Here is a 26,516-nt window from a genome sequence, read left to right as displayed (position 1 = left end):
TGGGGGTGCGGCCCGAGCTGCAGGTGCCGGCCGGCCGGGCGGGGAGCGAGCGTCCTGCCGCTGCAGAAGGGAGGCACACACGTCCAATGGAGGTGAGGAGCTCCAAGCTGCATGGCGCTCCCGCCCTGCCTCCTGCCGCCCCGACTGCCCTAGTGAACGGGCCCCGGAGCCTGCAAAGACCGCCAGGGTGAGCTCAGCAAAGTCTATTTATGCCCCATAACCAATTTGCATGTTTTGAGCTCTTACATCGTGTCCTGAGATACCAGCTAATCAGCCTATTCCAGATTCTGCCAGAGAGCCGCGATGCGAAATGAAGCTGAGAGGCAGTACACAGATCTGTTATTACTATCTCCCTCATCCCTCAAGTCTGATGGTGTTAATGAAACATCGGCTGGAGTAAGCTCCCAGTTTTCTGTTCCGGGACCATCTTCACCTTTTCTTGAGGTCATCTCAGGGGCAGATGTCAAAAACATCTGTGGGGGGGGGGTGGGCAGGGAGGGGAGGTGGCCAAGCCTTGGGGGCTACGCCAGATTATTAAGAACAGGTGACTAGAAGTGGTCAGCAAAAGCAATGCCAGGTAATTGGCCCCCCGGGGCAAGATTGCTTGTTCAGACCATGGATGTTTTATATCATGAGCCCGGCTTCATGTTCTCTTCAAATAACACTAAATGCTCTTTTTCCACCCCTCCTGCCCTGACACATAGGTATGGCCAAGCTGTGTGTGTTGGTGAGGAATTAACACACTGAGCACCTATTAGGTGATGGACATATTGCCTTACCTTAATTAATCCTCACAGCCACCCCATAAGGTAGACGATGCTTTTAACTTGTAAAGGAACTGAGCCCAGACAGGTAGAGTCAGGACCATGGTCCCCACTAGTAAATGGAGGGTGCAGCTGACCCAAAGCCCTTCCATTAACAGCACTGGCAAGATTCCTAACAAAAGTATACTCAGGGCCAGGAATAGATAATGTGCAGCATGCTCCTGAAGGTTAGAAAAAAACTCTGAGAGTGTTTTCCAAAGTAAAGTGCTCTTCAAAGCCATTCAACAATTAAAGAAAAGTCCCAAACAAGTGGGATAAATAAAGATCAAGAGAAAAGGTCCATATGTTGTCAAAACAGAGGGATCTGAAGTGTATAATGCAACCAAATCCTCTCCATGTGAGTGGGGGAAAAAAAACTGGTATTTGAAGACTGCAGCATCAGAACTTTCTAGGTCTGAGGCCCTCAACATCATTAGAGGATGAACTTCAGGATAGGCCACCTCTGAAAGGGGGGTGGAAAACACCTGCACTGCTGTACCAAAGGGCAAGGTGTCTGAGTATAGGAAGTCACCCCAGCCCTTCTCTCCCCATGCACACGTTGTTAACACACAGGTCCCTACAGGTCTCTTGTCCCGTGCCTCTTAAAACTGTCTCTCAGATATGCTAAAATCCTCTACATAGAGAGCTTCAATTAATAAATTATGGTTACTGGAACAGCCCTGATCATAGCCCAGTGTAGTATCTCAAGGGATTCTAAAGCACCACTCAACATTAATATTTAGAGAGAGAGAAAACGCCCTACTCAAATGGAAGATAAAGAATATGCAGACTACTTTCAAAAACCGATACAACTGACTGCACCATGAAACACAGACCACTTTTTTAGCAGCTATATTAAGTTTTGATTGCCATACCATAAACAGTGTATTTAAAATGTACAATTTGGTAAGTTTTGGTATATGTAAACCCCCATAAAACCATCATGATACAGTCATGATAATGAACCTCCAGAATCACCTCCAAAAATTTCCTCCTACATCATGATCCATCCCTTGTGCCAGTAGGTCCACATCCCTGCCAATACTTGGTATGGCCAATCTTAATTTAGAAATCCTAGTAGATGTGCAGTAGTATTTCACTGTGGCTTTCATTTGCACTCGTCTAATAGCTAATGGTGTTAAACATCTTTTCAGAGGATTACTTCCCATCCACATATCTTCTTTGGTATCATATCTGTTCAAACCTTTTGCCCATTTCTAAGTCAGGTTGCTTTATTATTGAGTTTTAACAGTTCTTTATATACAGAGTAACTGTTTATTTATTTATTTATTTATTTTTCTGAGTGAGCACAAGTGGGGGAGGAGCAAAGAGAGAGGGAGACACAAAATTGGAAGCAGGCTCCAGGCTCCGAGCTGTCAGCACAGAGCCTGACATGGGGTTCAAACCCACAAACTGTGAGATCATGACCTGAGTTGAAGTCACACGCTTAACTGACTGAGCCACCCAGGCGCTCCCAGAATATCTGTTTAAAAGTGAGATAAACTAAGACCTTGCAAGTAAAGTGAAATATTCAAAGTTAAAATAGGAAAACATCCCCAGTCTAATTTTGGTACCCAGATATTAAAGCTCCTAAGTCCAGTGTTCCTTGTACCGTCCAATGCTATGGGTTTTACACAACCACAAAGAAAAAGGACAAGATAGTTATAGTGGACCAGAAGCTGAATACAACCCATAGCATTGTGAGAGTAATGGGAAAGATGCTGAGGTACTGTCAGAGGAACTGATCAGGACTGGCAAGAATTCTTTAAAAAGATTTTTTTTAATGTTTATTTAATTTTGAGAGAGACAGAGTGCGAGCAGGGGAGGGGCAGAGAGAGAAGGAGACACAAATCGGAAGCAGGCTCCAGGCTCTGAGCTATCAGCACAGAGCCCCATGCAGCATTCAAACTCATGGACGGCAAGATTGTGACCTGAGCCAAAGTCGGACGCTCAACCGACTGAGCCATCCAGGTGCCCCAGGATTGTTACGAATTCTTGATGTTACCTATGACCTCATTAAGGTTGAGGATTTACAACTTAAATATGCAAAGAGGCAAGGCCCAAGAGGAGAAGAAAGGAAACAATGTCAGACATGAAGGAGCTGAGGTGACTGGCACTAAGGAGAATAAAGGATTTGGCCCTTCAGATGTAAAGTCCTCCTTCTGGCCCTAGAACCCCAGCACAGGCCTAATGATATGGTGCCTCTCTCAAGTGTGGTAGCCAGGTGACCATGATTCCATTATAAGCTTCTCACAGGCAGAGGCAGCTTTGTTCAAATGTTCTGTATTCCCAATCCCTCCCCCTCGCCTTCCCCATCTGCTCCCCTGTGTGATTAGCACAGTGCTGGGCAGTGGTGCCCAATAAATGCTTGCTTACCAACGTTTGAAAAGGAAACATTTCCGTCATAAGGAAAGGGTAAGTCATGGGGTTGAAAACTGAGGTAGAGAAGATTTACATTAGGCATTAGACAGGAAGAACTTTCCAGCTGTTGGGGATATGACTTAATAGAACTCATTATTCAGAAAGGGCTGAATCTTTGCTGGGAATCCTTCAGGATAGCAGAGACAGATAACTCACCATTTGATATGGCATATAGAAGCAGGATAAACTAAATGACTTGTCATGGTGTCTTTGGGCTCTAGGCATTCAGAAAGATAAGGGATTATTATTTTCTCCATGAGCTGACTGTCCCTTCTCCACCCTCCATCACCACCACACCTTTAGATGACAAATAACCATCCTGCTCCCTGCCAGTTTCCTTTTTTTTCCATACCTGAAGGCTGCACTTTTTTTTTTTTTAATTCTTTTTAACGTTTCCATTCATTTTTGAGAGACAGAGAGAGACAGGACATGAGCGGGGGAGGGGCAAAGAGAGAGGGAGACACAGAATCGGAAGCAGGAAGCAGGCTCCAGGCTCTGAGCTGTCAGCACAGAGCCCAATGCGGGGCTCGAACCCATGAACCATGAGATCATGACCTGAGCCGAAGTCAGACGCTTAACTGACCGAGCCACCCCAAGGCTGCACTTTTTATTGCAGGTATTGAATGTATCAGGAGATCTGCCAGTGACAGTCACTGAAACCGAAGCAAAGCAACAGAAAGGAACTGATTAGCTAAAGAAAAAACCAGAGGTTCTCAGGAAGGACACAAGACCACTTGTTCCATCCTATAGGTTCATAGGGTCTACAGGTTTTTTCCAATCTTGCTAAATACTTTACCAACTATCTCTGCAGTTCCCTAGGCAGATGAGCATAATAAGATGCTAGAGGCTTCCGCTGTGGAGCCTGTCCTCTAGGCCACATCCAGCTATGTCAGGAGGAGACAGTGCAGGAGAAGAAAGGGAAGCAATTCATTGTATAATACAGAAAATCCCTGAGTGGAGTGGGAGCCCAGGACAGTCTATGGGGACCCTGCAGTGAATTCCTCCAAGAATCTAGCTCTTCCACAAACTGGGAGAACACGTCTCTTTGCTCAAAAGCCTGGAGCAAAGGATCCCAGGTGCATGGAATTCTCAGATGTCTGTGCCTCCCCCAGAACGTTTTGGGGGGACAGGAACAGGCAGCTTCAGGCAGCGGCCAGCCAGGACACAAGCTGGCTCCCGTCTAAAGGAATGTGAGAGCTGACATTCAGGGCAGACCCGGGATTCCAGAGAAAGGCCTCCTGTCACCTCACGCCCTGGGCAGCAGCTACTGCTCTCCCCCTTCAATTAACTCAAGGGCAGATGTGCCCCTCCTGCTCCTCTGGTCTAATCCCCCTCCAACTCAGACGTGGAACTAACTTAGTAACAATGGCACTATTTGCTTCTCTGGGCAGCCTTCAAACACTCAAAGTTAGTAGGCCCACTGCTCTGCAGTTGCACTGTGTAAATTTTGATAAGGGAAGTAACTTTTCTGAGTATTGGTTTCTTCATCAGTAAAATAAAAATAACTTGACTCACGTCTCCAGGTATTATGAAAATAATGTAGGGGCACCTGGGTGGCTCAGTTGGTTAAACGTCCAAGTCTTGACTTCAGCTCAGGGCATGATCCCAGGGTCATGGGATCAAACCCCACATCAGGCTCTGAGCTGAGGATGAAGTCTGCTTAAGATTCTCTCCCTCCCTGTCCCTCTGCCCCTCCCCTGCTTGCATGTACTCTCTCTCTCGCTCTCTCGCTCTCTCAAAATAAAAAATAACAATAATATAATAAAATAAAATAATAATGTAAATGCCTAGCACCACTAAGGACACACAGCAGGTACTCAATAAGTGACAATTAGCATCTCTTCTTCTCCTCCTCTCCTCCCCTTCTTCTCAACTAAAGCTTCCGTCAATGGTTAACCCTTCCCACCACCCAGAGTGTTGCTGATCTTGTTTCTATTCTGGAAAATTAGGGCCTTGTTACAGCTTAGCCAAGGTCAAACATTCACAGCTGTGAACAGGACCCCAAGAGCCCCCAGCACTCTGCTACAACGACTGGAGTTGGGCTTCTGATGCACCATCTCAATGCAGTGAAGAAATGAGTCTCGAGTCGTGTGTACAGCCGAGCCTCAGGTCTGACAGCTCCCCCTGCGGCTTCCTGGCTGCTGGCTGCAGCACGGCCTGCTGACAAGTACAACTCTGCTCTCGACCATTCTTCTATCTGTCCAGCCCCTCATGCACGCTGGGAGGTGCCTCAGCTCCTGGAAACTCTGGGCACAGAGGATAAGGGTGCCTAGCAGGAGCTCCACCCTTTACTGAGAAAGGCAGGCTCGTTTATCGCTGCTGGAGCCAGCCATCAACCACCCGGGGACTGTGTAAACCATCAAGAGCATCACTGCTGGGAAAATGTTATTCCTCATCCAGACACTATTGCACCCCCCTGCACTAGCCCCACCCCCTCCACCTACTGATTAATTGGGAAGGAACTTTACAGAATACGGGCTGCAGCTATTACACTGGGTGGACTGAGAAATCCAGTCTGACTCCCCTCAGACCTTGTAATTCCTTCTTAAGCTTTTCAATAGTGAGAGAAGAAAGGGAAAGGAGAAAAGACAGTCTGGGTTGTTTTGCTATTTAATTTTGTGTGGAGAGCACCCAGTGGCCAGCTGGATAGCCCTGGGCGCCCCCCCTCACTGGAGCAAGGGATCCCAAGTGTGGGGTCTATTTAGGGAGGTGATCAGAGCTGGGTATCAGGTCCCATAGCACTGGCACTGATCTCTATCATGTTCCTTTTAAGAGGGTTGGCAGGCCCGGAGTCTATTTTTAAACCCATGAGAAAGGTGCTACAGGGAATCCAGAGAAGGCCAGCATTAAACCCGAGATCACTGCAGGGGAGGCGGGGGACAGCAAAGCTGAATCTAGGATTTTCTCTTCATATACCCTCAGGGGTTCCCCTCATTCCTGGGACTGGATAATGGCTGTCCTTCCAAAGGGATCTTTTTAGCTGTAAGCCCACTCTGACACAGCCTCGGTGGAACCGGACTCCTCACGAACCCTCAACTTGGAAAACGGTTTTACACTCTGGGTTGCTTTTTCAGTATTGAGATTTTTTGGGTATATCCCCACTCCTGGTGTGAAAAAAAAACCAACGTGCTTTTGAGTATATTTGTTATCTCCCTCTCTGATTTTCAAATCATGTGCTCTGGAGCTCTCCCTCCCCCCTCCCCCAACATGGACAAACTCAAAGCCAAGTTTGCCAAAGGGAAGGACCAACAAAGCCAGACCTCCCCAGTGGTCTCTGTGCCTAGTGCGCCAGAAACCCTGCCCCTGTGCTGGAGGGAAAAGAGGGGAGCGGACCCAGTGGCAAGTCTACAAGGAACAGGATTATTTTCCCAATAGTAAGAAGCAAACAGGCATCCAAACGTCACTGTTTCTCAGCCAATAACCAGATGAAGAGAGCAGAATGTTTTATGTACAATAACAAATTTCAACTTCAGTATCCATTTCTGTTTTTGGATAAGAAATAGAACTGGAATTCCTAAACAACTCGATGCCTCAAAAATAAGCAAATAGCTTTTGTTTGCCGAGCAGTTCTGGACCCACTCAGGGCTACCCAGGCAGGGAAAAAAGTATGAGATGAGGGGTCCCCTCACATTTGTTCATCTCAGCATCTCTACACCCAGCACAAAGCAGCACGAATACATGTCTCTCGAGTGGAACAGGATTATGTTCCTCAAGTGGGCCAAATGGCTGGGTCAAAACAACATACATGAGTGTTAGCATGATACAGACCACACACCAGAGGCTCAGGAAACGTTGACTCAACTGGAATCCAAAGAAATTCATTCAATCCAGATTTTAAAATGAGTCACATCCATGAAAAAAAAAATCAGATGTTCTAAGCTGTTGGCCAAATTGTTCATTTCCCCACATGCTGTCATGGCCCCTGTGGAAACAGCCTTGGAACCAGTCACTTCATAGGCGGGGAAGAGCCCTGGGTTGTGCAGGAGGAAAGGATCCTGCACCCCAGTGTGCACCTCCAGGCTTTCCCCCCGATTTCCATTAGCACAAAACTACCAGCTCAGGCCGAACAAGCAAGTTGGCTTCCTCACTCCTAAGGCGGTCATGCAGATAGGTCCTTAACAGATCCCATCTCTCTGCTGTGGGTGAGAGGGTGTTGACAGGTCATGGGGTCCATGAATATAATTCTAAAGGCATCGCCCTCATCAAGTGTGCTGGCCCATGTCCCGTTGCCATGTTTCATTTTTGCCACCGTGCGGGGCTCTGGCTGTGCTCAGAACCGACACTTCAGAACATATTGCCTGGCTGCTGACTGGGGAGCCCAGACTCAGGGCGGAAATTACACACATTTTGGAAAACATGTACGAGACACGCTGCCAGAATGGCCTGGTTTACTACACTCTGTCCAGTGCTCCCACACATTATGGAAACCTTCCTCTGCAGCCCGCTGCTTAGGAGAAAAAACTCACTTCACATTTGGACGTGCTCACATGGGCTTGGCTATTGGCAGCGAACCCCATGGCTCAGCTTCCAAAGGATGTCCAAGTGCCCGTTCAGAGAGCCCTACACGGCTGACCAGTAGATCTGCTCAGGCCTTTCCCTTATTTGAACAATTCTCCCTAAGGAGAGAAAGCCAGAATGGGTAGCCTGTCGCCAGCCTGACCTGCCTAAAGAATTCCAGAGGGGCCTGTGCTCCCCAAACTTTGCCTGGCCTCTGGAGCAAGGATTCCCCAGCTTGGGGGAGGCAGAGTTGATTCCACTAGGAATTGGAGCCTGGGAAGATCATGCCCTGTGACCCCGCTTCCCTGCCCTCTGGCCCATCATATTTCACTCTGGTGACAATGAGGTACAGAGAAAAGAGCAGGAGGGGGAAATAATCTGAAAATAATAACAGTTCAGATTTAAGAGCTAGGTGCTGTTCTAAGTATTTTAGATGTCTACACATTGAATCTTCACAACTACCCTAGAAAGAAGCTGCCATGGAAGTATTCCCATCTCACAGAAGGCAAGGTATGGCAAAAAAAACATTTAGTAATTTGCCCAAAGTCACCCAAGAGCACTACATGCTTTGGGCCATGCATGAAGCCGAGGGAAGAGAGTCACTCTGGTTTTTGCTTGATTATATGAGCTAAGGGATTTTTAGGGTAGATAAAAAAGTGAAATTCAGTATTCTCCAGGAAGAATGGCTCAGTCTTGGAAATTTGAGTGTAACCAAGAGCCTCTTTATTATTTTGGCCATTCCCGCTGGTCAGAAGGGAGGCCAGCCACCGATCAGAGGCACGTTCAATGCAGAAATGTTTATAGGACCTAGGCCCTAAAGGGATTAATGACAGGTGACTGAGCCAAGATGGTCTCTCCCAGAAGGTTGGGGAAATGGAGAGTCTTGAAACAATCCCAGTCTACTCCCACTGAGTTCTCTAGAATTATCACAGTAACTTCAGGAATACCCCCCTTGGAACCAGGTGCAAGCAGCACCAGGAAGCAGGTGCAAACAGCCTCTGCAGCTAGCCCTGGGGAGGGATAATGAGATGGTGGAGTCCTTAGGGACCCCCTGCTGTAGCACTGACTTCTTTCCCCTTCCTTAGGGCGCTGATGGTCAGGGGCAGACCCAGCTGGCCAAATGCTGACTGAAGAAGTTTCTTCTCTCTTCCTAGATCCAAAACACTTCAAAGCAATTAAGCCCAATTAAACCAGTACCTGGCCTGCCTACCATCCCCTGAATTTTGCCATTCCTCACAACCCGACAGCTTCCTGCAAGATCTTCTTAAGCTCCTTTCACAACAGGACACTTAGAAGTTAACACTGAAGAACACCTTGGTATCTGCCTTCTACTTCCCGGGGCCTCTTTTCTCTCTCCTACCAAGGCAATAAGAGCAGGTGCCACACATAATATTTCACACGGGGCTCATCATATTATTCTTAATAATTGAATAGAGACCATTATCTTTCTATTTAATCCTCTTGTGAATTCTGGCTGGCTTCTCTGTGAGATATATTTTCATACAGTATTTATATCACCCCTTTTTAGTTACTTAAATAAAAGGGGGGAGAAAATAAGTTACAAATCATCAGCCACATCTGCATTTCTCTCTGTCTCTCTTATCTGCAGAAATCCCCACCTACAGTCGGTGAATCCCAAGGTAGGTCACTCATTTGGACATTTCTAATCTGTACAGTGATGAAGCATGTCTAGATGGTCCCTTTTCTAAACTTTGGCTTCATATCTTTTTAAAGAAATAAAATGTTATAGAAGCATTAATGTGCTTTCCATATCTAAAATTTTATGACTTTATGAATACCCTACTTCTAGTCTAAAATCAACCTTGACTTCTTCTTCTATTAACTGCTTTTCAAGATGACCTTTCTCAGCACCCCTGACCTTGAACTGCTAAATAAAGGTACATTAGGTATTGGAGAAAGAATAAGAGAAATGGGCAGTGAACCAAGTATCACTAAAAAACCCATTATCATTTCTGTAATGACTGAGCTAGTTCTTAGCCTCTTAGAGAAAGAAAGAGAGAGAGAGACATTTCCAGGATTTCTGAAATGAGATACAAAGATGACAATCAACACATCCAGAGGAAAATCATTGCCAATATCCATATCAGCCTTTGGTCCCTAAAATGCTTTTAGGATGAGGCTAACAGAGATAAATGATCAACAAAAGACTTGGTGGTGCCGATAGGTCTGCTTCTCATTCCTTTATTCTTCCATTCAGATATGAACTGTTGAATTGCCACGTGCAATCCAAGAACCCAATGGAAGACATACATTAAGTATATTCCATGGTTGCTACCCTTGGGAAGATGGCAAACTAGTAGAGATAAAGATATAGTTATATAGAAAATAAATAGAACAACAAAAGGGGTAAAGATTCAGTAAGAGATGCCCCCATGGCACGGTTAAAACCAAACAAGAGGTTCCAACAAGAAGTGCCAGGAGTTCAAAGGAGAGGCTGAGGTCAGAGGAGGCCACAGCACCCAGGGCAACCTTTTGTCCAGCAGTGAGACTTGAACCAACCATAAGGACAGCCGGTTTTTAGAAAGTCATGGGGATCAATTTCAATTTGGAGCCTGTGCCCCAGGTGTTTGGTTATAGAAGACAGAACACGGATCCAGAAACAAACATTTGTGAATATAAATATATAAGTAAGGCAACAAAATAAATATGCATACTCTGGGGAACTCTATGAATATTACGTAAAAGGATAATTAATTCCAAATGATAGTACAGCTTTTAACATTTTAAACATCTCTTGTCATGAGGTTGAAGGGAGCTGCCATCTCTCACAAAGGTTTTATGCAAACATGAAAATGAGATGATGGTTATTGGACTCATTCATTTGTTTAAAAAACATCTAGGGGCACCTGGGTGACTTATTCAGTTAAGCATCCGACTTTGGCTCAGGTCATGATCTCACGGTTTGTGAGCTTGAACCCTACATCGGGTTCTGTACTGGTGGTGCAGAATTTGCTTGGGGTTCTCTCTCTCCCTCTCTCTCTGCCTCTTTCCCACTTGTGCTCTCTCTCTCCCTCTCAAAATGAATAAATAAACTCAAAAAAATTTTTTTAAAATATCTGTATCGGGGTACCTGACTGGCTCAGTCAGTAGAGTGCGTGACTCTTGATCTCGGAGTTGTGAGTTCAAGCCCCACATTGGGTGTAGAGCTTATTTAAAGAAACGTATATATCTGTTTGATTGTTAGATGCCAGACACTCTTTAGGATACAGCATTGAACAGAGAGACAAATGTCCTGCCCTCGACGAGCTTACTTTCTAACTGGAGAGAGAGCAAGTGGATGGACAAGCATAAGATATTGATCCTACAGGGAAGTGATAAGGGCCACAAAGGACAATCACACAAGGAAACGGACAGAGAGTAAGATGGGATACAGTGTTAGACACAGGAGGCCTCTCTGAGAAGGTGATGCTGGAGCAGAGGCCTGAATGCAGACAGAGATGGAGGGTGTGGCATCTGGAAATGAAAAGGTTGTGAGAGGTCCACTTGACACAGTCAAGGAATATTCTAGTGCTCTACCCGAGTCTCTGCCACCACCGAGGCACGCCTCTTGCTGGGTCTGGAGTGCCCTGTTCTATACCAACAGATTCTATGCATCTTTTGACACCTATGGGACAAGAAGTTCGAAGCACTCACTGGTAGAGGAACCAGAAGAAAGAAACAGTAACAGGTAACATTTGGGGGTGCTTACTATGTGGTAAGCATCGTTCTAAGTATCTTACAAGTGCTAGCTCATTTAATCCTCACGGCAACTTTAGAAGGTATATGCTCTAACTGGCCTTATTTTATGAGTGGAAAACAGAAGCACAGAGAGGTTAACAAACTTGCCCAAGGTCACACAGCATATAAGTGGTAGGGTCAGGATTTGAACTCAGCAATTTGGAGCCAAACCTGTTCTTGCAAGCAATCTGCTTTAGTGGACAATGAGACTGTGGAAGGATAGAAAAGCCCAGGAACTCTGAGGAAGCCATAAATAAACGAGACATCAGTTCTGGCTGAGAGAGAGAGGAGAGAAAGTCAGGGAAGGTCTCTGTTCTATAATGGCAGCGAGGTGCATTCCACAGCGGTGCTTTGTCCAGGCCACTTACTCTAATTATTATTTAGCATTTGCTAAGTGCCTCCCCTGTGCCGAGGCCAATCAGGGAAGCTGAAGCCACAGACAGCTGAAACAGACCCCGGGGGCCTCCCTGGGGATGGCCTGTAATACAGCTGGCTAATCAGACCGGATAGGAGGCCCAAGTTCACCTCCTCTCGATTTTTAACCAGTAACTTTCAATTATTTCCTCTTGGACTCTGACTGAATTCATAAATAGCATTAACATTTTTCAAATGCCTGTAGGAGTTTGTTGAGTTAACCTGAGTGACTCATTATTATAGCATTCAGCTTATTCTCCTCTCTTCCTGGGGGATGAGACATCCTCCTACACCCCACCCAGTGGGGAGGGGAGAGGAGCAGACTCCTCTCCTTCTAGATTCTTACCACCCAAGCAGATTGATGCTTTTCGGGCTCACAGGGTAATGGTTTTCCTGGAGCCCAAAGCCTGGTTGGCTTCAGAACTCGCCCAGGTCACTCTGAGGGAGCCTGTGTGTGTGTGTGCGTGTGTGTGTGTGCACATGGACAGTCCCTGTGTGGGCAGCTTCAGACACTGAGACAAACAATGGACACAAGGGCATTAGACTCTGGGGCTGGAGGCAGGGAGGAGAGAGGATGGTTAGGAGGGCAGGGGACAGCTGAGGGCACTGTTTTTTCTGCAGGATGGTGTATTCTATTTTTTCGTTGTTGTTGTTTATTTTTCAGAGAGACAGAGAGAGAGAGAGAGAGAGCAGGTGAGGGACAGAGAGAGGAAAACAGTGGATCCCAAGCAAGCTCTGTGTTGACAGCAAAGAGCCTGATGTGGGGCTCAAACTCATGAACTTTGAGATCATGACCTGAGCGGAAGTCAGACACTCAAACAACTGAGCCACCCAGGCGCCCCAGCAGGTACATTCTAGTTTACCAGACAGAGTACTTAAAGAGGGTGCAGGCAGTTGGGGGAGGGGAGAGAATATGCCACATACAAAAAAAAATCCAGAGTGGTTTGACATTGAACTTGCAATCATGCCTCACTAAAAAACCGGTGAAGTCCTTAACCAGAAAGGCTAAAGAGAACTGTCTCTGCCCTCTGCTTCTTGTGGAAAGTCTCCCTCTTTGGGAATAAAAAGTCACCACTTTGGGTCTGAACTGGAGGCTCTATTGGGAAAGCGTGAGACAGGAAGTGAAAACCAGTCAGATGTTTTGTCAGTGACGAGGAGGGGGATTCATCTGACCTCGTACCTCACCCCTAAACCTCATACCTCGGCCACCTCAACCTTCCCTGCCGTCTGCAGTTTTCCTAGATGGTCAGCAAGCTTTGGACCATCCGCAGACCCCTGCCTCATGGCTCTCCCCTACTTGAAAAGGCACTGTGTTGTGCAATCAGAGGGACCCTTTTCAGATGGATCCCACAGGAGCCACCCCCAGACAGCAGCTGTGCAAGGTGCCTTCTGCTCGGGTGCCACATCCCATGGGTCACAGGTGTGGAGGGCTCAGTAGGGCCCACCTTCCCAGGCTTTCTGAGCCCTGGGTGCTCAGACACTGATCTCACCACCCTTCCTACCTCTCTGTCCACTTCCAATTTCCCCTCATACACTGCTGCTGTCTTCTGCAAAAGAAGAAGCACGCAGTCATTCCCAAACCCAACAGAAATTGAAATCAGAAACTGAACTCAGAGCTGTGTGCTCTGAGTACAGCCAGAAAGGCACAGACTTCAGGGCCTGGGAACAACCCCTCATCTCCAGGTCTGGAAGGATGAAGTGGCTGGCTCAGGGTTATAGGTCATGGCAGAGGTAGAACCGCAGACCAGTCCTCTGTCTTCTAGTGCAGCATATTCTGCAAGCTCATCCCTGGAGTCTGCTTGGGTGGCCTCTTCTCCCTGCCCCTACTGGACACAGACAGCAAGAACCAATGGAGGAAGGAGAGTGGAGGGCCAGGGGAGGGCGGAAGGTCTCCAAGGCCATGAGGCAGATGTCAACTTCAAGTCTGACCTCAGAGCCCAGGGTTAGGGAGGTGAGAACAAGTGCTGAGGGTGAAGGAGCTAATTCAGTAGGGGCGGAGGGATCCATGGCTGTTTGCAACTCCCTCCCTGACGCTGCCGGCTGGTGTCTGGCTCCATCTAAATTAAGACCAAGGGCAGAGCAGTCAAAACAACCCCTGGCCAAACTAGGAATACAGCTAGTAAACCCAAGGATTTAAATCAACGGGATTTTAAACGGCTAGGTACAAAACAGGAGCTTAGTAACTACTTGCTGAGACCTTAAACTCTCTGAGTTTAGAGAGATTGGACTGTTCATATGCCTGCCTATCCATCCTTCTCCCCACCCCTCCCCCCAGCACCAGCCTAAGGGTGCAGGAACCCTTCAGCAAGGGGACCTGCCTGTCCTGCCCTCTTCTTTCCGATGTTTTGTCCCCCAGCGCACCCCAGTTCTGGGACTGTGTACCCCTGCTATGGGACTGCCCAACAGAAGAAGGAATATTTCCATAGACAACTGTGAAATCAAACATGCAAACTTGCAAAGCCAAGACGTAGGGCCAAAAAGGAATTGGGTGTGTTGTAGGGAAGCTCATCTGTGCTGGCTGAGGATGTGCCCGCCGCGTCTTGGGTAAATTTTTCCAACTCGGAGAAAAAAAGGCTGCTTTTTTCTTCAGGCTTCCTCTGCCAATCTCTAGCTGTTTGCCACCAACCAGTGAGTGATTGCAAGCAAGTCACCTAACATCCCGTTCACCAGTTTCCACCTCCACAAAATGAGACCGTATATCCAGTGGGGGCATCGTACTGAGTCAGTTCAGTATCCTGTAGGCCTGTCTCTAAATATCTGTAAGGCCCCACTGCTCCCCAGGCATTTCCTGACACCTATGAGAACCATCTCAGGTGGTCTTGGATTCTTGGTGAATCAGACAATAAGCCTTTTATTTGAATCAAAATAGAGTACATTGCATATATTAATTCTTATTCCATCTGACACGTTTAGAGTTAGGGCATCTCTAATCACCTACGCAAATCTAAGTAAACAAGATGCAAATCTGGGTCCCAAATTACGAAAGAATTCCATCCTATTCAGCCTATAAAATTTCAAGTATTTCATTGCCTTGACCATTAGACACAAGCTGATCAGAAAGTCCCAAGATTTCTGTTGTATGTACTAAACAGTATAGGCATTCCCAAAATATCCACACCAGAAAAAGCTCCTTTGCTCATCCAGAATCCATTTCGCCTGATTGAATCATTTTCTCATTTCCACAGAGAGCTATTAAACCAACCATGCAAATTATTAAGGCCCCACAGACCCAGGAGAAGAAAGAAACTAGACAACGTTTAGGTAAGTCAACCCTCAGAAAAGTAACTGTGCATCGAAGTGAATACAACACATTCAGTTCACCAAACCCCATTTCCTCTTTGTGTGGTTTGTCTTGCAGTCACATCATTCAAGGCTATCCTTCCCAAGGACATCTAAGCGCCATTCCTGGTCCACACCACTGTCCTTCCTTGGAAAATTTTGACGGGCCTCTGATCACTTCCCTCCCTGGAGAATTCCAACTGTTGGTAAGTCCTTCCTCACGGAAGATTGGAATCTGCTTTCCTGTGGCTCTACCCCACCTTTCACCTGGTAATGACCTTGCAAACACCATGGGGTGAGTCTCTGCTCTTGCCAGTGGCACCCGTGACAATTAGGGACTTTCTTCCAGTCTCTGTTCTTTTCTGTTCCTTGTTCCTTCAAGGCTTCCCCCAGACACCATTCCAGACTCTTTTCCTTGGTGATTGCCTGCCTATATAATGTGCTCCAATTACCAAGGGTCTCCCCTAAAATGAAAATCTGAACACCACCCTCTCAATGTAGCCTGATTCTACATTTCCCAAAGTGTGTTCCCAGAACCACCAGCCCTGTGCAATGTCACCCGCACCCCCCCACCCTGCGCAAAGGGTGCTCTGGGCAAGGAAACACAAATTCTATCCTTAGAGGGTTTCAAAACAAGGGATCGTGTTAGAGCTCTGAACAGTCTTGGAGAAAACCTGACCAACTAATATCTGACCCAGTGGTATCTGACCCTAAAATTCTTTATTTTCCCACACAGCACGTCAGGACAGGCTGGTCTTTCTCACTCTGACTGCTCTCCAGCTAGTTCAGCCTTCCAGACTTCCTCACAGTTTTCTGCTCCACTCTTTTTCACCCCATGAAGAACTTCAGTGCAATAGCTAACTGTAGTTAGTGAATTCCTTCTTAAAGAAAGATACCTTTTTGGGATATAATTAACCAGTTCCATAATTTTCCTGTTTTGTACATGTGAACTTTGGTATGTTACAGTTTCACCTCTTCAGTAAGACCCGCTTTTTTTTTTAAGTTTATTTATTTATGGGGGGGGAGGGGCAGAGAGAGAGGGTGAGAGAGAGGATCCCAAGCAGGCTCTGCACTGTCAGTGTGGAGCCCGAAGTGGCGCTCGAACCTGCAAGATCAAGACCTGAGCCAAAATCAACAGCTGGATGCTCAACCTACTGAGCCACCCAGGCGCCCCGAGAACCCAATGGTTTTAATTTTAATTTTGTAAATTAAACATCCTGCGATGCGTCTGTTTTGGGGTCTAGATGTCTGCACACTTACTGACATAGTTCTACTTTGTACTTTTTAAAGTACAAGGGAGAGCCTGAGAACGGTGAGGCTTTGTTGAAGGAATGGGGAGAGTGGTAGAATGATATGAAGGATCGTGGGTCTGCCACGATCCTGCCACAGGGCCAAATACACCCCCGAGTGAAGCATCTGGGGAGTGCGCTCCTGGGAGTCCCACATGAGATGCCACCACGTGGTCAGGGAAGAGAGAAACCAGCCTCCACTTTTCTTCCTGCGTCTCCTCATATGAGAGCAGAAAAAGGGACGGATTAAGGAGTCAGGATCTGAGGGCCAGCTTTCTTGGCTTCATATCACAGTTCCAACACTTCCTAGCTACGTAGCCCTGAGCAAATTAAATCTCTCCGTGCCTCAGTTTCCTGACCTATGACACGCAACAATTCATAGGGGGCCACCACAGTGATTAAATGAGTGAATACCTGTGTGGTTCTTAGAACAGGACCCGGCACAGGGCTCAGGAGCCTCTTTTGTTTTCCTTCCCTCAGTTTGCTCTCTCCCATCCATCCGTGGCTTTCCATTTTAATAAACTGAGACCAGAACTTCACTACGTCTCACCTGGACGACTCAGCACGCCCCGCCAGGCTCCCTCCCATCCACTTTACACGGTACCACAAGAGCCGGCTTCCTGAACCACAGCCAGGATCCTGCGGCTCAGAACACTTCCGTTCCTCCCCACTGTTCTCCAGGTCCTTTGAACACCCTGGCGGGCCCTTCTTCATCTACTTTCCAGCTAACTTCCCAGCCTGATCTCATACCTGTCTTCTTTCTCTACCCAGGTTAACAGAAAAACCCACTGACCGCTCAGGATCTTTCCCCACGGTGGCTTCTCCCTCTGGGGTGCCCTTCCACATTCCCCTCTTCCTCCATTCTCCACTGTCTGCATCAAATCTGTCCCTTACATCCCACTTGAAGGCACTATGTTCATGGACCTCCCCTCGATTGCCTCTGCTTGCAATATTCTCTCCTAGAATGTCCACAGCATTGTACCCCTGGCGGTAGATTCCTCTCTTCCTTGGGATCACAGTGGTTTGTGTCCTACTTCCCGGCTGAGAGGGCTTTAAGGGCAGCCACCACAGCCCATTCATTTCACGTCTGCATCCCCACAGGACCATCCCATCTCAGGTGCTCAGTAATTACTCATCAGCTTGGAGAATGCTCTGGGGCATGACTCTGAAGGAACAGGAGTGAAAGCAAGTCATGATGGGATTAAAGGAATTAGGAACATTTCAGAGGAAGGCCTCCCTGTGTGAAAGGCAAGATGGAAGGGATCTTCAAGCAGCCTTCCTGCTGCCCCTGGGCCCTGAAAGAGCTTCCAGGAACCCGCCCCCAGTTCAGTTATCAGGCGATGGTCCTAATCTGTATGCATTTTTATTTTATGCAAACAAAATTAGATTCAAACAAAGACTCTTAATTAACAAATTAAAGCTGCACCATGCACTTTTTTTTTTCTGCACCATGCACTTCTTGCTCCAAAAATCCCATCTATTCAAAGGCTAGAAACAAAATTCCTAACAGCCATGCAGCAAATGAATGGAGTTAGGGAAACAGGACTGGGTACCACAGTTGTCCTAATCCTGGAATACCTGTTTAAATAACAATTCATGCCTGAGGCATTCAGAACAACCTGCTAATACTAACTCAGCACCCAACACCAAACTCCTTGTGGTCGCCAGTGTTAAGTGCTACTGTCTGCATTTTTTCAGGTAGAGGAGCAAGGGCATTCACAAGTGATTTTTCAAAACCCCAAAGGAAGACAATTTAGATGGAGAGTGAATATCCAAACCTCCCAGCCAGTCAGCTCAACACTCCATCTGCAAATGTGTTTTAACCAAATCTGAGAAAAACTGCAGTTCTAATAAAAGGCTGTTTCTATAAGGGATTTCATACAGAAAAGAATAAAGGCAGGGCTGGAGCAGAAGCCATTTAACCCATCATTCAAAGCAACAACCTTGCCACATTTCCACGTTTCAACACACACACACACACACACACACACACACACACAAGTCAGAGTTCAACAGTCATTCTTTTTTTTTGTTTTAACTCCACAGTATTTATTTAGTGCCAGAGATTGTGAAGGAGAGATAGACCAACTACTAGATGAGGGTCATGACTTTAAGGGGTGCCAAGGGCAGAGGGAACCGACACCTGCAGAGGACAGTGGGCCTTCTCTGGCCCAAAGGAGGGGTGGTGTTTGGATTGGCACAGAGAGATAGGGATGGAGGGGCAGGTCCGGCCTGAGGGGCACACAGTCCTGGTTTGTTGGTGATTCGATTAAAAGCTTGGAGGGGCACCTGGGTGGCGCAGTCGGTTAAGCGTCCGACTTCAGCCAGGTCACGATCTCGCGGTCCACGAGTTCGAGCCCCGCGTCGGGCTCTGGGCTGATGGCTCAGAGCCTGGAGCCTGTTTCCGATTCTGTGTCTCCCTCTCTCTCTGCCCCTCCCCCGTTCATGCTCTGTCTCTCTCTGTCCCGAAGATAAATAAATGTTGAAAAAAAAAAATTAAAAAAAAAAAAAAAAAGCTTGGAGAAGTTGGGCTGGGAAGCTGCAGTCCAACAGGTGATACCGAGTAGCAATTCACACTCATTAGGCCAAGAAAAGAGCAACAATGCCTCTGCTTCAGTGTGAGGGGAGGAGCTGCACTCCTCCAAGTCTAGGTCTGAATGTACACACTGCCACTGACCTGAATTTAACCCCCTAGAACCTGAGAGTGGTAGCTAGGAGAGATAGGGAACTTCCTTTTTTTTTTTTTTTTAAGTTTATTTATTTATTTTGAGAGAGAGAGAGAGAGAGAGAGAGAGAGAGAGACCGCACACGCATGCAAGCAGAGGAGGGGCAGAGAGAGGGGAGAGAGAATCTCAAGCAGGTTCCACACTGACATGGGGCTCGAACTCACAAAGCATGAGATCATGACCTGAGCCAAACTCAAGAGTCACACTTAATCGACTGAGCCACCCAGGTGCCCCAGGAACTTTCTAATATGTGATACTATATTACCTTCTGAGGGATAGCCAGCAAAATCAACACATAATGCAGAGCACTAGTTAGCTTCAGAAGTCTTGAAAGATTGGGTATCCCTCAAATAAATATTAGAACATGGTTTATCTGATTGCAGTTCAAGTGAAAAAAAAAAGAGAGAGAGAGAGACAGAAAGAAGACAATACTGGCTACAATAACACTCCCACTAATACACCAGCCCTCCCCCCAACTTGGCGCCCTGGCAGAGGCTGCTAATGTATCACACTCTTGCCCATCAGCCTACAAGTGGCTTCAGAATCTTTCTGAATACAGCATTTCAGGCAGCTGCTTCCAATCACTGGTGTGTCGACACAGGCAACGAGACTCATTTTCTATTCCTATGTTGTTTAATGAGCAATTTATAACAAACGTGATGCTCTCGGCTGTGGGGTATGAATGGCTCATCAGGCCTTAACACAGTCTTGATGACCTATTCTTCAAGATCATCCCCCCACACCCCACCCCCAGCTGATTTCTCTGATTGGTGCTTACCAGAATACTGTTATAACTGACTTGCCCGGTAGAATTTCTTAATGGGATGGAGTTCACTGACCAGAGAACGCAAAGAAGAACACAAGAACACCAGAGGACCAGAGACGTCATACCTCCCGTTGTGAAGCTGGCAGGCTGACGTCAACACCAGAGTCCTATGAGTCGGACGGGCATTAAGTCAGTTCCCAAACCCGCCTCTCTGATTGTGCCTCAAAGTCAAGTAACCCGGCCTACAAGCTGAGGACCAGATCCCAAACCACAGGGGCACACATATGAGCAGCCTGTCGACACCTCCAGACAACAACCTTATTTCTTCTCCTGACTGCAACAAGACTCAGTTTCCTTATCTGTAACATGGGTGGTAATTCCTACGTGGCTTCTGTGAGCATTAAATGAGCGGAGGGGTGGGGCGCCTGGGTGGCGCAGTCGGTTAAGCGTCCGGCTTCAGCCAGGTCACGACTCGCGGTCCGTGAGTTCGAGCCCCGCGTCGGGCTCTGGGCTGATGGCTCAGAGCCTGGAGCCTGTTTCCGATTCTATGTCTCCCTCTCTCTGCCCCTCCCCTGTTCATGCTCTGTCTCTCTCTGTCCCAAAAATAAATAAACGTTGAAAAAAAAAAAATGAGCGGAGGGGTGTAAACAATATAGCAGGGTGATTGGTACACAGAAGCTACTCGATAATGTGAATTGTCTGCCACTCCCCTTAATTAGGATGTCATCAATTCTCACCTGGAGAGCAGCAGTATTTTCCTAATTGGTTTCCACTCCCTGCCACTCCAATGACCCATCTTCCTGAACCCTGCCACAGGGAGTGTTCTGATCATGATACTTTCCTGCTCAAAACCCTTTGCTGATTCCCCAACATCTGCAGAATAAAATCCAAAGTCTCAGGCTGATGTTCAGAAACTCAGTCTAGCCCCTGCCCACCTTTCATCCTCTTCTCCCACCACCCACCTGTCTCTGAACACCTGGACCACGCACCTTTCCCAGACACACGTGGTACCTCCACACACCTTCCATACTTTTGACCATGCTTTCTCTGCAGCCAACATCCTCTCAAACCCTGCTTTGTGAAATTCTACGGATTCTTCAAGGCCAAAGTCCTCTCCCTCTATGAAGTTTCCCTGACAAGCTCCCTCGTTCAACTGACAAACAATTAATTCTTCCCCATTCCAGTATCCACTAATGGGCACTTACCCTTTCCTGTTTCCTACTCTGTAAACGCTACTGACCTGAATTGAAGCTGTGTTGAAGGTAGGAAGTTCTTAGCATGTTGCATTAAGGACCATAGCTGGCCTCCTTGGACCAGCTAGAAATATCCAGAGTTTTTAGCATGTTGCATTAGGGTCCATAGCTGGCCTCCTTGGACCAGCTAGAAAGTGGCAAAATAGGGATTCAAACCTAGGTGGTCTGGCTGTAGAGCCCACAGGCCTTCAGCACTGCTTGAGTGAGTCCACCTGCACCATGTAGGTTGGTCACTGGGAATACAGATTGGGGGGGGGGGGGGAGAAACAGGCACATAAAACAATAATTTCAGTGTGACCAGTCCTTGAGATGAGAAAGATGTGCACCTGTCAGCATCCACCTACAGAGAGTTAGGGGACAGACAAAAGTTGGGAACCCAGCTGTGATGCTTGGACCAGTTAATTTGCTGCTCAGCCTCTGTTTTCTCATCTGGAAAGTGACAATAATAATACCTACTTTGCAGGGTGATTTCAATATCACATTAAGGGGCACCTGGGTGGCTCAGTCCAACTCTTGATTTCGGTTCAGGTCATGATCTCACGGTTCCCAGGATCAAGCCTCATGTTGAGCCCTCATGCTGCCAGCATGAAGCCTGCTTTAGATTTTCTCTCTCTCTCTCTCTCACTCTATCTCTCTCTCTGCCCCTGCTCTACTCACTAGCAGGTACATGTGCTCTCTCTCTCTCTCTCTCTCTCAAAATGAATAAATAATCTTAAAAATATATATGCGTATCACATTAAGACAAAGTATGTAAAGGAAGTGCTATACTTGGTATATTGTAAAATGATATTATTCTGAGAGAGAAAAGGGACAGGACTCAGGGCCCTCTCCCCAAACCCTAATGCAATGCGACTATGCCATAAAGAAAAAACTCCCTTAAAAGTAAACTCATGAATCTGTGTTTCTTGAGCAATAAATCCTATAGGAATGCAGAAAGCAGGACATCAACTTCCAAGAGGGAGCCAGTCGCCCAAAAGAACTAGTGAGATCCAGATCAAACCAGTCTGCAGCAGATGGACCCAGAAGCTGGCATTACAGTATGCACAGTGACCGCCAGGAGTACCCTCAAGTTACCTTTCCCTTATTGAAATGCTAAAGTTCATGCCCAGGGTGGAGACTTAACATGCTAATGAGACATACATGGACAAGCGTGATCTCTAACATACGCCAGTGCCAAGAAAAACCCCACCTCTACATGCTTCAACACCATCCTTTCCCCATCTAAGTTTGTTTAAGAAACTCTCCCTGACCTTGCCTCGGGGAGTCGGCCTGAGGACATTTTGTGTCCCTCCCTTGTGAACAGACCCCAATAAAACCTTGTCTGGAACTCTCCTTTGGCCTCTCGTCGATTTCTATTGCTTAGAGAGCTCACCAGCCACGTTTGGCATCAATTCCACACAGTGTTTGAAAAGTCGAGGGGAAGGGCACAGTTTTATCAGCCCTGGCACCGGTTCCAAGAAGCCTGGCCAGCTCCCAGGCTGACCCCATTGCCACCTGGATGGCGCGTGCACGAGAAAGGTATTCACATCTGGCAACTCCATCACCAGTGCCTACGGCCACTTTCAGCCCGACAGCACTCATCAACTCGCACACTCCACATTGTGATGGGCAGCTTGCCTGGATCCAGATCTTGGGATAGACAAATACCTAGGAAGGAATCTTAGGGCCCAGTCACTGTCCTAGGCAAGACAGTGAGCTTTTTCTTCCTTCATGCCCCCTCCTCCAACACCTCACCCCTCTCCAGGCCCCTGTTCCATGAGCCTGCCCTCAATCCCACTCCTTGCTGTTGCCTAAATCCTCAACTAATCCCATGAAAATAAGAATTATTCCCCTGCATCTGTACCATTCAAGATCCTATTACAAAGGCTTAAGTGTATGCAATTAATACAAAAGGTGTAGAGCTCAAAACCCCTTTTAAGAACCTAACGAATAATCTCCAGTGCTGGAACTTCAGGCTTCACTGCAGACCTGGGGTGATGGTGTTAGAAGACAGGGATTCTGCTGGTACCTTCGGGTCATACCACCAGACAGAAACGTTCACCTGCCCCAAGGTGCAGCTTGCAGGTGACACACCCCTAGCCCTCCCCGACCCTTGGAGAAAAGGAAAACCACAGGTGCATGACCCCACCTTACCCCATCCCACTGGGAGGAGAGGTGGCTAGAATGGGCAAGAGAGTGGGGCCCCAGGAGGCTTTTCCGAGGAGCTGAAATCCGCTCCATTGTCTGCAAATCATCATCACCCTTGATCAATGGCTGGGCCATCAGAGGACAGGACTGGACCAAAGCCAGTTTCTTTTCAGCTTTTACTTGCAATTTCCCAAAGGAAATTGAAACCAGTGCTCTCTCTTACAAAATAATGCTTCACAATCCACTCCTGGAAAGGGCTGGGTGGTTTTCCGACCGCGATCGTCCTGGGGAGAGCGAGACCGGCTCCCCCCACCCCCATTCCCCGCCTCCTCCGTGTCCTAGTGACAACTGGTGCCTGCAGCTTTCTCAGGAGAGGGCTCGGGTTCCAGCCCCAGGCGGGAGAGTGGGGTTGTTTACTTGTTCTGTTTGTACTAATCTGTCCTTAAGCAAGTCCTCCCTTCTAGCAATCCCTGCTGCCTCCTTCCCTGACCACTTTCCACTCCAAGCTCATTTTAGCAGCTGGTTGGCCAGGCCCATTAGCTGTGGGACCGCTTCCGCCCTTAACACGCCTTCCTTCCTGTGCCGTGACAGTCAATTCGGGAGATAAATCAGCCTCTACCCAGAGAGCAAGCCGCAGAGGGGGTGGTGTGGTCAAGGGTGAGCGGGAGGCAGGGGAGAAAACAATTCTGTTTCTCACTAGATCTCTAATTGGTTGTCACTGCCTGTCAGAAAATGATGACAAACTCCAAATGTGGCCTGAGCAGATTCACACGGGCCTCCGTCCCCACCGGGCCAGTCCCAGGAAGTGGGACGCTTGGCCAGCTGGGGCATTAGGCTGGGGCTGCCGACTTCTCACAGGGCCTGCTGGAGATTTGTTTTCCAAATAAATGACCCAACATATTCCTAACAGTCGATACTCATGGTTTGGACAAGTTCAGCCCCATGCTCAAGGCCATGGTTGACGCCAGGGAAAGTCGGAGATGTGACTCAAACATGACTCAGCTGGGGCTGCTCCTCCTCTCCGGGCAGCCCCACTTGTAGGGGATGAGAGGTAAATAAGCATAAAGAGAGAGAAAATGAGAAGGGCCTTAAGGGAGGTTCCAAGAAAGTGCAAGGAGAGTTCTGAGGAAGGAGAAACGATCTTGTGAATTTTTTTTAAGGTCAATACAGAAACCACTAGGGCAGTGATTTGGGATTGCAGGTTTGTGACCAACCACACTAGTAGGAAGGACTCAGCTGTGAGGGGTTTTGCAAGTAATTAAATGTAACCAACATTTAATGAGCACCTACTACTTGCCGGGTGCTGTGCAACCTGCCGAGGATGCGACAGTGAACAAGACAAATGCAAGGCCCCTCAGGAGAAGCTTAGGAACATCATGTGAAAATTTCCACATGCAGCCTGTTTGGTGTGCCTGGAGCAATTCTCATGGAGTCAGAGGTAGGAAGCAGAGTGGCAAAGATGGGCAGGCCAGAACAGGAGGGGCCTCATGAAGGAGTCTGGACTCTATCCCAAAAACCACGAAGACCCTGAAGATTTAAAGCAGGGGAGTGACGCGATGATATTTGCCTTTCTACAAAATCACCTAGGTTGTGTGTAAAGGGTGGGCCCCGAAAAAAATTTTTTAAAAATTTAAGAAATTAAATTTAAATTAAAAAAAAAAAAAAAGGGCAAGACCCCCTGGAGGAAGACCATTTGTACTTTTTTTAATTTTTATTTTAAAAAAAAAATTTTTTTTCTTAATGTTTTTATTTATTTTTGAGAGAGAGAGAGACAGAGCATGAGCAGGGAAGGGGCAGAGAAAGAGGGAGACACAGAATCGGAAGCAGACTCCAGGCTCTGAGCCATCAGCACAGAGCCTGATGCGGGGCTCGAACTCACAGACTGTGAGATCATGACCTGAGCCGAAGTCAGACACTCACCTGACTGAGCCACCCAGGCGCCCCTAATTTTTATTTTTTAAATGTTTATTTATTTATTTTGATAGAGCGAGTGCGGGTGAGCACCAGCGGGGTAGGGGCAGAGAGAGGGGGAGAGAGAGAATCCCAAGCACTGCTAGCGCAGAGCCCGACTCGGGGCTCCATCTCACAAACCGTGAGATCATGACCTGAGCTGAAATCAAGAGTGAGATGCTTAACCAACTGAGTCACCTAGGCGTCCCTCATTCACACTTCTTAAAACTTAGAGCAAATGCAAACTTCCCCCTCTGTGGCTACTCTGCTTTCAACATGCTCACATCCGATAAGCTTTCCTGACAGCTAGTGTTCCAGAACCACCGTCTGCTTTATCCGTGTGGAGGTCCAAAGGAAACAGGGAAGGATCAGCAGCTGTGATTACAAATTACTGTACTGCATATGAATTGTGATTTTGTAGAGGCTTCCATTTTCTATTTAATTTTACCCATGGCAATTTTTTAAGTAAAGAGCATCTGTGGCACTATTTATTTTCTCATTAAATTGGAGAGTGTAAGGGAGAAGGGGATTATCAATACCCAGGTATGGCTGTGAAATATATCATGTGTAACTATGTCAACAAGCAGTCCTGTGTATCCCAGAGGAAAAAAGGCTGAGAACAAGTGCACTAGAGGTCAGTGATAACTCCGCTGCCACACTCTAGTTCTGTTTCATAGCCCATTCCTGGGAGTTTGGTTTCAAAGGCGTTAGGAAGTCACAGGTAGGGGAAGAAGTCAAATCATACTGTTTGTCTACCCCCAAGATTGTGTAATGCTTCTTGTCTCAGAGTAAAAATAAGGTCCTTACAATGTATACAAGACCCTAGGTGTTCTGCACCCCTGCCCCCTCACTAATCTGTCCCTCCTATCACCTCTCTGACCTCACTCCTTCAGAGTGCCCTCCTCCCTCTGCCCCAGCCACACTGGTCTCCTGGTTCTTCCCATGGCACACGCCTGCCTCAGGACCTTTGCATTTACTATTTCCCCCAGAGTTGTGAATGGCTCTCTCTCCCCCACCTCCTTCAATTCTTTGGTCAAGTGGCATTTTTTTTTAAGGACATACAAAAAACAATATTTTTTTACTTTCAAGAATGCTGCTAGCCAAGAGTATCATGTTTGTCAGTGCCCATAACACATTTAACTAGCCATTTTACAAAAGTTTCCCCCCCAAATCATAATGGACAAATACAATCATCAGCAGTTTGACACAAGAAATGCTGGCCACACAAACAGCATAGGCCTGATTGAAATGTC

The 26,516-nt window shown here is 47.2% G+C and overlaps 1 protein-coding gene and 1 long non-coding RNA gene across 22 annotated transcripts in view; one reads left to right on the top strand and one right to left on the bottom strand.

Moving 5' to 3' along the window:
• ANK1 (ankyrin 1) overlaps nt 1-26,516 on the bottom strand; it is a 217,477-nt gene that overhangs the window by 107,305 nt on the left and 83,656 nt on the right. Inside the window, exon 1 of one of the 20 annotated variants that reach the window (XM_086703624.1) lies at nt 247-334. The exons of the other annotated variants lie outside the window; for them this stretch is intronic. The gene's annotated coding sequence lies outside the window, so the exon portion shown is untranslated. Of the gene's footprint in view, nt 1-246; nt 335-26,516 lie in introns of those variants that run through there. 20 annotated transcript variants of the gene reach the window in all.
• LOC147581596 (uncharacterized) lies at nt 79-18,696 on the top strand. Of its 2 annotated transcripts, none has more exons than XR_015250068.1 (4): nt 79-187; nt 15,059-15,134; nt 15,232-15,358; nt 17,213-18,696. It is a non-coding gene; the product is annotated as an uncharacterized LOC147581596 (long non-coding RNA). The 2 variants fall into 2 exon arrangements; XR_015250069.1 differs by lacking the exon at nt 17,213-18,696 and adding an exon at nt 15,889-16,318.

The sequence above is a fragment of the Puma concolor genome, chromosome B1, assembly GCF_028749965.1.
Source record: "Puma concolor isolate L17-30 chromosome B1, mPumCon1.1.hap2, whole genome shotgun sequence".
NCBI classification, from domain to species: domain Eukaryota; kingdom Metazoa; phylum Chordata; class Mammalia; order Carnivora; family Felidae; genus Puma; species Puma concolor.
The sequence above is the reverse complement of the archived record's forward strand: the minus strand, read 5'-3'. Positions and strand labels throughout refer to the sequence as shown.